This window comes from Hyla sarda, chromosome 4 (assembly GCF_029499605.1).
Source record: "Hyla sarda isolate aHylSar1 chromosome 4, aHylSar1.hap1, whole genome shotgun sequence".
In the NCBI taxonomy this organism is placed as follows: Eukaryota; Metazoa; Chordata; class Amphibia; order Anura; family Hylidae; genus Hyla; species Hyla sarda.
This window is the reverse complement of record NC_079192.1, coordinates 160,861,418-160,879,367: the sequence shown is the minus strand read 5'-3', so window position 1 is coordinate 160,879,367 and position 17,950 is coordinate 160,861,418. Positions and strand designations below refer to the sequence as shown.

Here is a 17,950-nt window from a genome sequence, read left to right as displayed (position 1 = left end):
TGTGAAGGTACTCGACGTCACGTACTCAACAGCCTCCGTCCATACTCTTACTCCCATAGTAGTAAAAGGACCTATGATCATGTTATGAAAAGGTACTAAACATATAGTAGCAGTAGGATGGTGACTGAAGTGAGTTTGTATGTTATTGTGTCTTCATAGCTGAGGGTTTGTGTATGTACGAATGCATGAGTCGGTTGTATGTACGAATGCATGAGTCGGTGTATGTACGAATGCATGAGTCGGTGTATGTACGAATGCATGAGTCGGTGTATGTACGAATGCATGAGTCGGTGTATGTACGAATGCATGAGTCGGTGTATGTACGAATGCATGAGTCGGTGTATGTACAAATGCATGAGTCGGTGTATGTACAAATGCATGAGTCGGTGTATGTACAAATGCATGAGTCGGTGTATGTACAAATGCATGAGTCGGTGTATGTACAAATGCATGAGTCGGTGTATGTACAAATGCATGAGTCGGTGTATGTACAAATGCATGAGTCGGTGTATGTACAAATGCATGAGTCGGTGTATGTACAAATGCATGAGTCGGTGTATGTACAAATGCATGAGTCGGTGTATGTACAAATGCATGAGTCGGTGTATGTACAAATGCATGAGTCGGTGTATGTACAAATGCATGAGTCGGTGTATGTACAAATGCATGAGTCGGTGTATGTACAAATGCATGAGTCGGTGTATGTACAAATGCATGAGTCGGTGTATGTACAAATGCATGAGTCGGTGTATGTACAAATGCATGAGTCGGTGTATGTACAAATGCATGAGTCGGTGTATGTACAAATGCATGAGTCGGTGTATGTACAAATGCATGAGTCGGTGTATGTACAAATGCATGAGACGGTGTATGTACAAATGCATGAGACGGTGTATGTACAAATGCATGAGACGGTGTATGTACAAATGCATGAGACGGTGTATTAATAAATGCATGAGACGGTGTATTAATAAATGCATGAGACGGTGTATTAATAAATGCATGAGACGGTGTATTAATAAATGCATGAGACGGTGTATTAATAAATGCATGAGACGGTGTATTAATAAATGCATGAGACGGTGTATGTATAAATGCATGAGACTATGTATAAATGTATGAGACTGTATAAATGTATGAGACGGTGTATGTACGAATGTATGAGACGGTGTATGTACGATTGTATGAGACGGTGTATGTACGATTGTATGAGACGGTGTATGTACGATTGTATGAGACAGTGTATGTACGATTGTATGAGAGTGTATGTACGATTGTATGAGACAGTGTATGTACGATTGTATGAGACAGTGTATGAACGATTGTATGAGACGGTGTATGAACGATTGTATGAGATGGTGTATGAACGATTGTATGAGATGGTGTATGTACGATTGTATGAGATGGTGTATGTACGATTGTATGAGATGGTGTATGTACGAATGTATGAGATGGTGTATGTATGAATGTATGAGATGGTGTATGTATGAATGTATGAGATGGTGTATGTATGTGTGAGGGAAACAAAGCGCTGCTGGCTTGATATCAGTAGCGCAGTCCACACAGAGCCAAACCTGGAAGGGAGCTTAGCCGGCTGCAAGAAAGAGCAGGAAAAAGTACAGGGAAAATTTATAAATACCCGTGTAGAGGAAGAGTGGTGCAGTTGCCCATAGCAACCAATCAGATCACTTCTTTTACTTTTCACAGACCTTTTTAAAAGTTAAAGCAATCTTACTGGTTGCTATGGGCATCTATACCACTCTTCCTCTACAAAAGGTTTTGATAAATCTTCCCCTTTATTTTGTTTCTGAGGTGTCTCGGACCCTTCCTCAGGTACCTGAGGAAGGAACCAGAACAGCCAAGAAACATGTCATACTTTAAAAAAAAAAAATATATATATACTTTTTATTAATATTCATATTGGATTGTGGCAGCGCCCATTATTCCCTGGAGGGGGGGGGGGGGGGGGGGGGGCAATGTCGGATTCAAAAACTTTTTATATGTTGTACATCCTGGCAAAACATTAACCTCTCTAATATACTTAAAGGGGTACTCCGGTGGAAAACATTTTTAAATCAACTTATGCCAAAAAGTTAAACAGATTTGTAAATTACTTCTATTAAAAAATATTAATCCTTCCAGTACTTATTAGCTGCTGAATACTACAAAGGAAATTCTTTTCTTTTTGGATTTCTTTTCTGTCTGTCCACAGTGCTCTCTGCTGACACCTCTGTCCATTTTAGGAACTATTCAGATGCAGCACGTTTGCTATGGGGATTTTCCAGTCTGTTCCCGACATGGACAGAGGTGTCAGCAAAGAGCACTGTGGACAGACAGAAAAAAAAAATCCAAAAAGTAAAGAATTTCCTCTGTAGTATTCAGCAGCTAATAAGCACTGGAAGGATTAAGAATTTTTAATAGAAGTAATTTACAAAATCGGTTTAACATTCTGGCACCAGTTGATTTAAAAAAAAAAAAAAATTATATATATAAATATATTAATATATAATATATATATATATATATATATATATATATATATATATATATATATATATATATATATATATATATATATATATTTCCACCGAAATACCCCAAGAATTATTAGGGTATGTTCACATAATTTCTATGCAGAATTCCGAAGAAGAATTCTAATGGGAATTCCGCCATAATTTACTATGAGTTGATTTGATTGGGATTCCACAGTCCAAATTAGACAGCAGAATTTCCGCATTCCGTTAAAATAACACTAGTCATATATTCTGCAGAATTCTGCTGAACAGAAGTGCTGTGGAATTGCGGAAAATTGGCTGTGTGAACATACCCTTAGGGTCAGGAACTGATGTAATGATGATCTATGTACAGTGCTGCATATGTTGCTTTGGTGCTACGTAAGCAACAAGGAATAAAAATACTTTTTCAAGCCTTGTGCTGTATACTTCCGCATGACCAGAGCAGAGGGAGCAAACTCTGTCCTAAATATTAAAGGGTACCTCTCATCAAATAAACTTTTGATATATTTTAGATTAATGAATGTTGAATAACTTTCCAATAGCATGTTAATGAAAAATATGCTTCTTTCTATTGTATTTTTCCCAATCAGTGCTGTCAGCAAGCATTTCTGACTCATGCTGGAGTCCTAAACACTAGGGGCTGCCAGCCTGCTTTGTTCACAGCCAAACAGGCTGTGAACAAAGCAGGCTGGCAGCTCTGAGTGTTCTCCTTTGTGAACAAAGCAGACTGGCAGCTCGTAGTGTTTAGGACTTCAGCATGAGTCTGAAATGCTTGCTGCCAGGACTGGTAGGGAGACCCCTAGTGGTCATTTCTTCAAAGTGGAAAATTAAATAGAAAGAAGCATATTTTTTTAATAACATGCAATTGTAAAGTTATTCTGCATACATTAATCAAGAATATATCAAAAGTTTTTTTGATGAGAGGTACCCTTTAAGGCAGTAGCTTCCATGGGGCACAGTTCAGCTCGTAGCCATGTTCTCCATGACTGATAGCTGCACAAGATTTCCACACCAAATCTGGCAAGGAAAGGAGAAAAACTGGGCCACTTGTCAATTAGCAATTCTGTCCGACAGTGTAAAGGAGGAAAGTGATCGCCAAATTTCAGGCCCTACATCATAACGAAAGTAATATGACCAATATTATTTAGGGTACGTTCACACATTGATAAACATGCAGCAGGTTTCCTGATGTCGGGAAATCTGCTACAAGTTTTGTTACCATTCACTTTAATGGGTCCACAGAAAATCCCTGATAGTGGCAGAACCATATTGCTGGCATGCACAGAAAATAGGGCAGGCAGCAGACAGCTACACTGGGTAGTGGTGTCACTGGGTTACTACATATTAGCTTTCAATAAACAATGTAAACAGCTATATGCTTCAGGCTCTGATCACTGTATATGTGTCCGAACTATTAAAAAATATATAACGTTAATAAAACCGCATAATGAATGGAGTCCATGTAAACAATAAATAAATAAAATTAAAGGGGTACTCCGCTGCTCAGCGTTTGAAACAAACTGTTCCAAACACTTACCTGGAGCTTGTGACATCATAGTCCCGCCCTCTCATTGTGTCACGCCCCGCCCCCTCAATGCAAGTCTATGGGACATACACTTGCATTGAGGGGGTGGGGCGTGACATCATTAGGTGGTGGGACTATGATGTCACGAGCTCCCGGTGATGGGTGAAATTTTCAAACCCGTGAGATTTTTATAAATAAAAACTAATTAATATATACAGACCGAATCCTATTATATTTTCACATATACATATTGTACACATTATATATATATATATATATATATATATATATATATATATATATATATATATATATATATTTATTTATTAGGGATGTAAGAAAAAAATCGATTCTCGCGATAATCGCGATTTTTCATTTGCTGATACAGAATCGATTCAAAATATTTTTGAATCGATTCTTTTAGGGATGTGGAATTTTTAATAAAACGCACTTTATCTTACCTGCCAACGAGCCCCCGGAGCTCCGGTACAGGTGTTCGGTCCCCGGGCTGTATTCTTCTTACTTCCTGTTAGTCCGGCACGTCACATGGAGCTTCAGCCTATCACTGGCCGCAGCGATGTCCCGCCTCCGCTGGTGATAGGCTGAAGCTCCATGTGACGTGCCGGACTAACAGGAAGTAAGAAGAATACAGCCCGGGGACCGAACACCTGTACCGGAGTGTACCGGAGCTCCGCGGGCTCGTTGGCAGGTAAGATAAAGTGCGTTTTATTTTATTTTGCAGCCCGGACGGGATAACATGAGAAAAGTGAGCACCGGAGTACTAGATCGCCGCTGTCAAAGCTGACAGCGGCGTCTATTGGGATCTATGAATGCTCCCAGGTGGGCGATATATCGCGATGTATCGTCACCTAGACGGTATCGCGATATATCGGGATATATCGAATCGCCACACTGGTATCGCGATTCGAATCGAATCGCCAAATTCTTGGCGATTCACACCCCTAATATATATATATATATATATATATATATATATATATATATATATATATATATATATATATATATATATATATACATATACACACACACACACACACACACACACACACTTTATTTTTGATATACAAGCTTTTATAAAATACACCATTATCAAGCCCAGCCTTGAGGAATACGTATTCTATATACACGATTGTGTATATACCTGCATACACATACTATATATATATATATATATATATATATATATATATACACATATATACACATATATACACATATATACACACACACACACACACACACACACCATCTACAATCTGCTAGCAGGCAGAAAGAACACAAAAATACAATATCCGCCATGATAAAGAGGCGAAGCAAACCTCAGTCTTGTTAAAGGATCTGACTTGAAATTCCTGGCAGCTTGGCAGGCAGAACGGCTGACACATGCATGAATTCTTAGTCATCCTTACAAGACTGTGCCAGCAACATTCCATTCGTGAAAGGTCCAGGAACACACAATTCATTGTCTGACCTTGGCTCAGAGCTCAGGATCCCAGAACAAAATAAGTGATTAATTCAATGAAGAGGGAATTGGATCAGCAAGTTACATCTCCCTGTGTACACCACGTATGGAAACAAGAACGGAAGCGACAAAACAAACTTATTTACTACTATTTAACCATTACCCAACGTGCAATCATCCTTATGCCAATGACTACAATGACCCAGTCAAGAAAACAGCAACATGAATAAGGCCTGAAAGGACGTGACTCATCTCACAACACAAACCTATGACACAAGACACATGGAATTCCCTCCAGACTTTACCAAACTCCTAGGCAACGTGAAAATCCACAAAAAACTTAGAAGGGGTGTGGTGGACGGGCTCCGAATATGCATCAGGAACCATTAGAACTTGACTCCCACCAATTAGGGTTCCCTAAATGTGAGTGCATCATCGAAACATACATAATACAACTATCAACACTGTGACATCATTCAAAGCCTACAGTGTTAGAAAATATTTTGCTATACTTAAAGGGGTACTCCACCCCTAGACATCTCATCCCTTATCCAAAGGATAGGGAATAAGATGTCTGATCACGGGGGTACCACTGCTGGTCGTCACGCCCCCTCCCGTAGACTCGCATTGAGGGGGCGTCGTCGCGATGTCACAAGCCTCCGTAACACACAGTCATCCGTCACCGTGCACCGGATGTCCGGGGTGCTGTAGCCGAGATCGCGGGGATCCCCAGCGGCAGGACCCCCACAATCAGACAGCTTGTCCCCTATGCTTTGGATAGGGGATAAGATTTTTTTTCTTCAGCCTTTAAGCCAATGATGCAGAGTTATAATGCTGTGTAATATGCTACCACCTTTAAGTCAAAAGGGACATCTTTCTTTGCTCTACAATGTAGAGCAGTGGTCTTCAACCTGCGGACCTCCAGATGTTGCAAAACTACAACTCCCAGCATGCCCGGACAGCAGTTGGCTGTCCGGACATGCTGGGAGTTGTAGTTTTGCAACATCCGGAGGTCCGCAGGTTGAAGACCACTGATGTAGAGGTTCTGTAAAATATCATCCAACTATCAAACACTCACTGGACTCAAACTATGCATCTGAGTATTCTCTGATCACTCCAGTTAGCCTAGCGGCACAATATTATTATTTTTTTTGGGGGGGGGGGGTAATTTTGGATAATAGAAGTACAAACCTATATCACACACACCACACTATGCGGCCCTTACATGGAGTAGTATAGTCTTAAGACTGATCTGACTGGGCAGGGAAAAGAACTGCAATGCTCTAGATCAGGATCCCACTTAAAGGGGTACTCCGGTGAAAACCTTTTTTCTTTTAAATCAACTGGTGCCAGAAAGTTAAACATATTTGTAAATTACTTCTATTAAAAAATCTTAATCCTTACAGTACTTATCAGCTGCTGAATGCTACAGAGGAAATTCCTTTCTTTTTGGAACACTGATGACATCACGAGCACAGTGCTCTCTGCTGACATCTCTGTCCATTTTAGCAACCGTGCATAGCAGATGTAAGCTAAGGGCAGCATGGTGGCTCAGTGGTTAACACTGCTGCCTTGCAATGCTGGGGCCTTGGGGTCAAATCCCACTAAGGACAACAATAAATAAAGAATTATTATCATTATTATAATGATGTCAGCAAAGAGCACTGTGCTCGTGATGTCATCAGAGAGAATTCCAAAAAGAAAAGTATTTCCTCTGTAGTATTCAGTAGCTAATAAGTACAGGATGGATTAAGATTTTTTAATATAAGTAATTTACAAATCTGTTTAACTTTCTGGCACTAATTGATTTAAAAGAAAAAAGGTTTTCACCGGAGTACCCCTTTAAACTCATTTCCTCAAGACTATGATCATACACGGTGATGCCTAGAAAAAGCTTTATACAGGCAGAGTGCAGAAAACCCCCATGTAATGGGTTAGGCCTTGTTCAGATCTCTGTGCTGGCTTTCCATTGTTCTGCTCATAGGAGCTAAACAACAAAAAGCATAATGTGCCGTATCCATTGTATGCCGGACACACATGGCACCCATTCACAATAAAGGGGTCTGTCCTGTTTAGGTATCTTACTGGACATATCTTACTGGACAAGATAGCACAGTGTGCAGCTCTATTACGGCCAGGATTTTTGGCTGGAATCTGTGCTCCTAACAGAACCTCTGACGCAGATGTGAACACTGCCTAGGAGCTTAACAATGGTTCCCCAAACTTCTATGATTTGTCAATAGCAGGCCCGCCGCAACAGGACAGGCAAACCAAGCAATTGCTTGGGGCCCCGAGCTGGCCCGGGGCCCCCGAGCAGAGCCGGTGTTCGCCTGTCCTCTTGTGCTATCCCGTTCGGCAGGCAGCTCGCCCTGTCGGCCTGCCGGGCCGGCAGTGCGAGAGCCTGCCTGGAGAGCAAGGCAGAGACTGAAGCCGCTGCCTCTGGCTCCTTTTTGTGCCCCTTGTGCCCCGTTCCGGCTCACCATCCGTCGGCCCGGACCTCCTATGTGCGCGCGGCTCACCATGTCTTGTGACGTCATGCTGAGTCCCAGAATTCAGGGGCTGACGTCCTGACGCCAGCCCTAGAGCGTGACGTGACGGTGGGAGTCTGTCTATTTTGCTTGGGGCCCCCAAATTCCTTCAAACGGCTCTGGTCGATATTATATAGTACATGTACTACACAGAATTATTACATTTTCAGTTTATTCCAGAAATGTTCCCAATAACTTTTCAATTAACTGATAAGAAAAATCTTCTCCCATAATCTCTCACCACCAGGGGCTCATAATCTTTGAAAGTCGGCACTTCATGTACAATGCTTCTAGGAAATCCATCATCTCGTAGCACTATGGGGTACGAGAAAAGAATCTAAATCTCTCCATGTAAATTCGAAGCGTATGGAGATACAGAAGGAACACACTGAAATCTATGTCAGAGGTCTTACAATCATGATACTCGCATCTGCAGAAACACTAGAGTTTACACCCGGGATGCCGAGGGCTGCCAGCACTGACTGAATTAGTCAGTGCTAGGACCGCATGGACATGGTCAGTCCCCATAGCCGGCAATGCATTTCAACGAAAAATAATTAACATATTCAGTCCTCCAGCTGGTGTTTATCACTGTCTATGGGAGACTTGCATTGAGGGTGCAGGACGTGACATCACGTGGGGGCGGAGTCATGACATCACGATACCCCAGCCCCGTGGTTGTCACGCTGCAGACTCGGAGCTCACAAAGGAGGGTGCGGAATGACAGGTTTCTGCAGGTCCCCAGCAGCGGGACCCCTGCGTTCAGACATCTTATCTTCTATCCTTTGGATAGGGGATAAGATGTATTAGGGCCGGAGTACCCCTTTAAACCCTCATGGCACATGCTGGCCATCAGCAGAATAAAGAAGAAATGCAGATGTTACAAGTTTCCTCCACTTCCAGCATATTCATGCACATGCTCATTACACAAGCCGCAAAACCTCTTTCCCACTTCACACTAAACAGCAGACATGTGTTTTTTGTAATACACAACTTTCTGGCATCGGCGCGCCCCAGCTGTATTGTGCACAGTAGTAAATAAACTTGTGTTCATGTATATTAGGACTCCCCCTTTATAGGCCAGTCACCCAGCGGACTGATCAGGAATGAAAATCCATTCATGCCACATCCTTATAAAATGTAGGTTGGGCAAATGGGGGACTAATAAACCAATTCTTCTGTAAAGTCATATACAGACATGTATACAGTACAGTAACTACAGTGTCATTAAAGTAATAAAGCATGGGTTGCGTTGCTGTCAGATCCAGCACACGTGGCTCTAGTAAGTATGTATGCGGATGTCATCCTGTACATGGTCACAGCATATAGATACAGAGCTCAGAATACAGTACTACATCCCCTCTTTATATGGACTATCCTGTCAGCACATGTCCTCCTCACTATCTCAACATAATCCGTGACATCACTTGTTTGTAATGTTGTAAATTATAAAGATTTGTATGCAAAATCCTCGGAAACAGCCCCAGGTCAGAGATCTGTTCAGTTTCCAGACTTTCCGCACATATTTGCAGAGATCAGACTGATCAACATGTAAAGTATAAATGTACAGGAGAAATGAGTGAAGTTACAGTGATTCGATTCGTCGCAAACTTCTCGGCTCGGCGGTTGCTGACTTTAGCCTGCATAAATTAGTTCAGTTTCCAGGTGCTCCGTTGGGCTGGAAAAGGTGGATACAGTCCTAGGGGGAGAGTCTCCAGCCCACCGGAGCACCTGAAAGCTGAACTCATTTATGCAGGCTAAAGTCAGCAACTGCCGAGCCGAGAAGTTTGTGATGAATCAAATTACTGTAACTTCGCTCATCTGTAATGTACAGCACTGACACTGAATGCCAGAGCACAGGAATTGTACCCAGGGATAGTTATTACTGGTTACATGGATGAGAAAATGCTAATATTGTCATGACAACAGGGCTGCCAGTTTTAGTAAAAGGTGTATTACATGAGTGTTTCTGTATACACAATACAGAAGAAAGTCCCGGCCTGACCAAGTTTCTGATAACCTGAACCAACAGCTGTCTGTTCAGGTCATAAGAACTGAGGTCAGGCAGACATTTGCTTCCTCAATATCAATGCAAAAATGCACGTATAATGTGCTTGTGTGAAACCGGCCTTAGAAAAAAATCTTTAAAAAAATTTTAAAATATCATTTAACGGTTATCACTAGAGAGAACCATAAACATAAAGATCACAAAACACGTGGTTTTCTATCCGTTACAAAGCTATAACTCTAAAGTATACTGTGATAGCCACCAGCTATGATTTCAAGGGGTATTCCAGGAAAAAAATTACTTTTTATATTATAATTTTATTATATATATCGCTGAAACGTTGTGTCTTATATGGAATATAGAACACCTTTATCTCAACTGGCTCCAGAAAGTTAAACAGATTTCTGAGCACAGTGCTCTCTGCTGACACCTCTGCTTGTCTCAGGAACTATCCGAAGCATTAGAGGTTTGCTATGGGACTTTGTCTGTCTCAGGAACTGTCCAGAGTAGGAGCAGAGGTGTCAGCAGAGAGCACTGTTGTCAGAAAGAAAAGAACAACTCAACTTCAGAAGCTGATAAGTAGTGGAAGGATTAAGATTTATTAATAGACGTAATTTACAAATCTGTAATACCCCTTTAAAGGGAATGATTAATCAGAAAATGACCTATTGTTTAAATAAATTCTTAACCCTATAAAGGGCACAACCCATTTCTGCCGTAAGGAGACAGAATTTTTATTTTTGCATTTTTTCCTCTGTGTCTTCTAAGAGGCATAACTTTTCCATCTACAGACCCACATGAGGGCTAGTTTTTTTGCGCAACCAATTGTACTTTGTAATAACACATAAAATGTAGGGCACAAGCAAAAAAAATATTATTTGTGTGGTGAAACTCAAGAAAAATCACAATTTTGAGACTTTTGGAGAGTTTCAATTTCATGCTGTACACTTTACGGTAAAAATTTAATTTTTTTACTGTGAGTCAATATATTTAAAATGTTACCCCTGTTTACATGCTTTTCTATTATTGTATGCTTTCAAAAAAATCTCAAACTTTCACAAAATTAGTATGTTTAAAATCGCTCTATTCTGACCCCTATACCGTTCTTATTTTCCTGTATGCGTGGCTGTAGGAGGGCTCATTTTTTGTGCCGTGATCAATAGTTGTCTTTTTTTCTTATCCATACCATGTTCGCCGTTCACCATATGGAATTATTAACATTTTTGTTTTAATAGATGATTTTAATAATATTTTAATAGTATTCAGGAGGGTGTAGCTATGCTTCAGTGGGTGGGTGGATAGCAGGGTGGAAGGGATTTACTGAAGTAATGCTATCCCCCCTGCCTTTACAGCATAGCAATGCCCCCTGGAGACCATGCTGGGTTCTCACCACGTTTTAGCCATACTGTTTTCAATCCGTTTTTCTAAAGAAAACCGTATGGCAAAAAAAACGGATGGAACAGTATGGAAAAAAGTAAACCGTATGCGTTTTTAAACAGTATACTGATTTTAAAAGTGCATACAATTTTTTTTAAAACCATACGTTTTTGAAAATTTTGTCCACTTTTAATGGGAGGGGTCTTGGGTGGGGACTTTAGGATTCAAATGCGCATGTGCAAAGTAAAAACGTATACGTTTTCCCCGTATGGAACCGTATACATGTGCGTTTCCCATTGACGTCCATGTTAAAAAAAAACGTATGCGGTTGCAGTACGGTTTTTAAGCCGGAGACAAAATCGTGGTCAACCACGGTTTTGACTCCGGTTTAAAAACCGTACGTTTACGTTTTTACTTTGCACATGCGCATTTGAATCCTAAAGTCCCCACCCAAGACCCCTACCATTAAAAATGGACAACATTTTCTAAAACATGTTTGTTTTTTTTGTTTTTTTTATAAAAACTGACGGAACTGTATGCACTTTTAAAAACGCATACGGTTTACTTTTTTCCCATACTGTTCCATCAGTTTTTTTGCCATACGTAAAAACGTAGTGTGAACCAAGCCACTCATGACATATTGTGTCTGACTCAATGGAATGCTGGGAAAGGTCAGAAACCACCATAAAATAAAACATCTTGCACTAAAGCACTTCTGGATGTGGGTCCCGTGCCTGAAAACGGGACAAAACAGCACAAGGAGGTAATAGAAACATATAACACTGTATTATAACTTGGCATCATGGGCTCAAAGGCTTAAAAAATACTTGAATATCCTTTTAAAGGTAGGGTCACACATAGCATATACGCAGAGTATTTCATGCTGCCCGAAATCCGCTGCATACTACAAACACACAGGGTTACCAGGCAGCAGCCCTGTGTGCAGTGTGGTTTTTAGACAGGCCTGCACGTCACAGACACGCCTGCGCACTGGGCCGCCTCCATACTTTACAACACAGGGCTGCCAGCAGTAGCCCTGTGTGTCTGCTCATAGGAGAACACGCAGCGTCTTTCTTGTTGTACAGCTGATTTTGCGCAGCGTGAAATACGCTGTGTATACGCTATGTGTGACCCTATGGGTGTATTCACACGTACAGTATCCTGCACGTTTGATGCGCAGGATTTATAGCTGCAGATTTTGTGCTGTGGATTTCAATGTGAACTAAAGGACTGAACACAGCTTCAAATTTGCAGCATCAAATACGTTCAGGATTCTTTACGTGTGAATTCACCCTCAGGACACAAAAGAGAAGTGCATTTTGCAGAGCAGAGGATATACAGTGGTCCCTCAAGTTACAATGTTAATGGGTTCCAGGACCACCATTGTATGTTGAGACCAGAACTGTATGGAAACCTGGCAATTGGTTCTAAAGGCACCAAAATGTCATGCAAAATAGGAAAAAGTGAAAATTAAAGAAAAATCAGTAGATAACTAATATAGATAAAGCAAATACTTACATATAAAAGTAAGAAATATCTGCTGGGAGCTGTAAATCACTGTCTATGTCAGTGTTTCCCAAGAAAAGAGCCTCCAGCTGTTGCAAAACTACAACTCCCAGCATGCCCGGACAGCCAAAGGCTGTCCGGGCATGATGGCAGTTGTAGTTTTTCAACAGCTGGGGGCACCCTGCTTGGGAAACACTGGTCTACGTAGAGGACAGGATCTTATTCGGGGTCCTGTACAGTACAGACAATGTCCTAAAAAAAAGTAACATGGAGCCGCCCTCACCCGGTGTCCAAAGGAGCAGCTAACCCTGGTACAGTGTACAGAACATGTAATACCTCCCTGTACTGTAGGGGGCGCTACCAGATATCAATCAGTGCATACGCTTCAGTAATACAGGTAAAGAGTACAGAACATGTAATACCTCCCTGTACTGTAGGGGGCGTTACCAGATATCAGTCAGTGCATACGCTTCAGTAATACAGGGATTTTACCAGTAAAATGCCCATTCTGATCGGTCGGTTCTTCCGGCCATTGACAGGTTTCACAGATCTGGACTGTCTGTAGCATTGTATGTTGAGTCTGGTTTCAACTTACAATGGTCCAGAAATGACCATTGTATGTTGAAACTATTGTATGTTGAGGCCATTGTAAGCTGAGGGATCACTGTACTGTGTTTACCCATGTGAAATGACACTATTTACGGATCTGTCTTTTATTATGCACAGAATTACACGCTACCACTTTCTAACCATAGTAAACAGAGCCGCTAATACTAAGGTTTATTTTCCTGAAGCAGTCAGGATGAGGCCTGCTAAGCTCCACTAACCACTGTTTATCCAGCCCAGCTTCACGGAAGAACCTTCTTCAGACACTATGGTTTTACAGCTGCCGTGTTTATGGAGGGAAAAGATCATTTACACATACTTTTATTTATATTTGGTTACTTGCTAAACTGGGAGCAAAGCAAATAGACACAGCCCATGCAGTAACCGCGGATCCACACCCTATGACTGAAATAGGCCCAACTACATCTGGACCATTTAACCAAAGCCTGCTCCAAAGGCCAAGACATTTCTGGCCACATTAGTTACTTCATAAGTCAACATTTTCAGACCTCAGACAGACATTTTTTGGCCACATGCCAACTATGGACTTTAAATATACACATTTCAAGGATTGCTGAATGAAATGAATGTAGATTTCTAATATATCCATTACAATTGCATTGCAATTCACAGCAGGTAAAAGTATCTGTGCACATAACTCTATGCCAAAAATACTCCTGTGACAAACAAACTACTTGCGTTTCAAGGTGGAGGTCAAACAACCTAAGAACACACATCCCTATATAGGCTAAAGCAGTGTTTTCCCAACAGAATGTCTCCAGCTGTTGCAAACTACAACTCCCAGCATGCTGGGACAGCCTTTGGCTACATTCACACTTGATCACTGGACTATTATCTGTTGATTGATCGCATGTTTCATGTATAAAGAAAAACTATTGCTTGTCTGCAGCACATCTCTCTGTATACGTCTACGTTCACACGAGCGGATCCCCATCGCTTATTATGCTGCGGATCCGCCGCTGAGGGACTGCTGTGTGCTGCCTTTACAGGTGTCTGCTCGGAGCAGCAATACGCCGTTACGAGCAGAGACACTGCGATGTGCGAGTCGCAGCACGCATGTGCAGTATACTCTCACATCGCGGCAGCTCTCGGCCTAGCTCAAAGAGCAGGAGGAGCGGCCGCGATGTGTGCGAGTATAGAGCGCATGCGCAGCGACTTGCACATCGCTGGGGATCCGCTCGTGTGAACGTACCCTAAGGCTCTAAAGAAGGAATGTGTGTCCGACAATTTTGGTCTATGAGAGAAGGTTTCTGAATGCACAAAGATCATGGGGATAATGGGGTTATTGGTTTAATGATCAAACCTAGGGCTGTGCGGTATGCCGGTTCATACCGGATACCGTTTTTTTTTCTCTGACTGTATGAATTTTGCCCCAAACCGCTATACCGGTGGGGCCCATCCCCCCACCCATGGATGAATTACAGAGCCCACGGCTCCGCTCTGTCAGGGGAGAGCAAGATGAGACTCCTCATCCCTGCTCCCCCTGCAGTTTCAGGCCGGCTCCTCTCTGCAATCAGAGCCAGGGGAAAGCGCAAAAACTGCATCCCCTGGCTCGGATGTTTCCCGGAGCCCCGAGCTGGCTCCCTGCTCCAGTCCACCTCTCCCCTCTCTTCACCTACTTCAGGGAGTGTTCATAACAAGCACCCGCTCCCCTTGGTCCTGCGGCGTAAGGCAGAGCATTGTGCCGCATTTCTTCTAGTTTCGGCGCCCGCTCCTGAGGCCCCTAGTGCACGCCGCAGGACCGAGGGGAGCGAGCGCTTCAGGGGCGGACAGACCACCTGCGGGGGGCCCCCTCACACAACGCACGTGAGCTGTGCTGCTGCTGCTCACTGTTCTAAAGTGGCCGTGGCGCATAATAGCGTAGTGGGCACTTTAGATCAAAATTTCAGATTCCCTCCTGGCGGAAGCGTTGGCATCCTGCGCTGAACGCTTCCGCCAGAGAGGATCCTGTGTCCGGGCGGGAAGCGCCCACGTTACTGCACTGATGACAGGGGCACTTCCCAGCAGCCGCATCAGCGTACAGGTGAGGAGGAGGGGGGTTAATGGAAGCAGGGGGGTTAATGGATTGAGGGACAGGATGGGGTTAATGGGTGCAGGGGGGGGGGGTTGAATGGAAAGAGGGGCAGGATGGGGTGAATGGAGAGATTTTCACTGCCCTGATTCCTCATCCCCTGTAGTGCTGAGCTGTGATAGACAGCAGTGGGGGAGTATACAGTGCAACGCTGTTTCCCCAACCAGTGTGCCTCCAGCTGTTGCAAAACTACAACTCCCAGCATGCCCAGACATCCGCAGGCTGTCCAGGCATGCTGGGAGTTGTAGTTTTGCTACAGCTGGAGGCACACTGGTTGGGGAAACCCGGATGTTCTGACACTTTAACAAGCCCCCCCCCCCCAAATACTGTTAAATACCGTGATACCGTGATAATTTAAAAAAATACCGTGACACATTTTTGGTCATACCGCCCAGCTCTAATCAAACCCCTAAAAGAGTAGTGCAGTAAAAATAGGGGATAAGTTCTAGATCACGGAATCCAACCACTAGGACCCCCCATAATCTCCTGAACAGGGCCCCAACAGTCTGCTGGAAGTGGCCGTTTCGACCTCGCAGGAATCCGCGGCCGACACGCCCCCACCGTGTATCTCTATGGGGTACATGGAGGAGGCGTGTCGGCCGCCACTCCATGCAGGGGTCGGCACACCCCCTTCCAGCAGACTGCCGGGGCCCCGTTCAGGAGATCACGGGTGGTCCTATTGGTCGGACAGCCGCAATCTATAACTTATTCCCTATCCTTTGGATTATATTTTACTACAAAATTCCTTTAAAGAAATTTCCCAAATTGTGAACACAAAAAAAAAAAAAAAAAAAAAACAGCCATAAGAGATATTGCCATGTAATAAGACTATTATACACCTGATACGCCTCTGCTGTGATCCTCCCCTTCGGTTTCTGTTTACTTGACTGTAGAAATGACTTGCATAATACTACATGACGGCCAATATGGGCACTATGGGAGAGATTTATCAAAACCTTTTTATAGAAGAAGTGATGCAGTTGCCCATAGCAACCGATCAGATCGCTTCTTTCATTTATGCCTTTTTTTTTAAACAGAAGCGATCTGATCGGTTGTTATGGGCAACTGCATCACTTTTTCTATACAAAGGTTTTGATAAATCTCTCCCATAGGGCCCATATTGGCCGTCATGTAGTATTATGCAAGTCATTTCTGCAGTCAAGTAAACAAAAGCCAGAGGGGAGGATCACAGCCGCGCCGCTAGAGTGACGGGGATTTATCAGGTGTATAATCTTTTATTATTACACGGCAATATCACTTTTGGCTGTTTTTGAATTTGGGAAATCTCTTTAAGGGTCTATTCACACGTACAGTATTCTGCGCAGATTTGATGCGCAGGATTTTCTGCTGCAGATTTCAATGTAAACTGAATGACTTGAAATCCTGCGCAACAAATCTGCACAGAATACTGTACGTGTGAATAGACCCTAAAGGGTTTGATCATCAAAGCAATAACTAATTCCAATGACAGATTCCAGTTTTTTATCGAGTTATTAGTAAAGCCAGGCTGGCAAGTTGTAAAGGCATCAGGCGCATTGCTGACAGTTTATCTTCACACATTCTGGCTTATCACAGTGGAACAAGTGATTATTACCACCGCACGCGGAGCACGGGCGAACTCATGTCCGATTCAATAGCCAGCCAGATCCTTCAAGACCACACGATAACAGCATGCTAAGCCCCAACGTGCCACATTCCTCTAATGCAGCGTTTCCCAAGCAGGGTGCCTCCAGCTGTTGCAAAACTACAACTCCCAGCATGCCCAGACAGCCAACGGCTGTCTGGGCATGCTGGGAGTTGTAGTTTTGCAACAGCTGGAGGCACCCTGCTTGGGAAACACTGCTATAATGTATATACGGACCCTCGCCCAACCCACTCCCCCACCAGTTTCCAAAGATTCAGTCAGCTGAGGTTCTGAATAGTGGGACATGTTCCGGTACTCTACAGGGGTGGGGACAGAGTAAAAATGCTAAAGGAATGGGAGTTAAAGGGGTACTCCGGTGAAAAACTTTTTTTTTTTTTTTTAAATCAACTGGTGCCAGAAAGTTAAACAGATTTGTATATGACTTCTATTAAAAAATCTTAATCCTTCCTGTACTTATTAGCTGCTGAATACTACAGTGGAAATTCTTTTCCGTTTGAAACACAGAGCTGTCTGCTGACATCTCTGTCCATTTTTAGGAACTGTCCAGGGTAAAAAGGAAATCCCCATAGCAAACATAGGCTGTTCTGGACAGTTCATAAAATGGACAGAGATGTCAGCAGAGAGCACTGTGCTCGTGATGTCAACAGAGAGCTCTGTGTTT

General features: G+C 42.9%; 1 protein-coding gene across 1 annotated transcript in view; it reads right to left on the bottom strand.

Moving 5' to 3' along the window:
* The window catches only part of MTMR10 (myotubularin related protein 10), a 79,388-nt gene that overhangs the window by 45,199 nt on the left and 16,239 nt on the right, over positions 1-17,950 (bottom strand). The gene's annotated exons all lie outside the window — the stretch shown is intronic.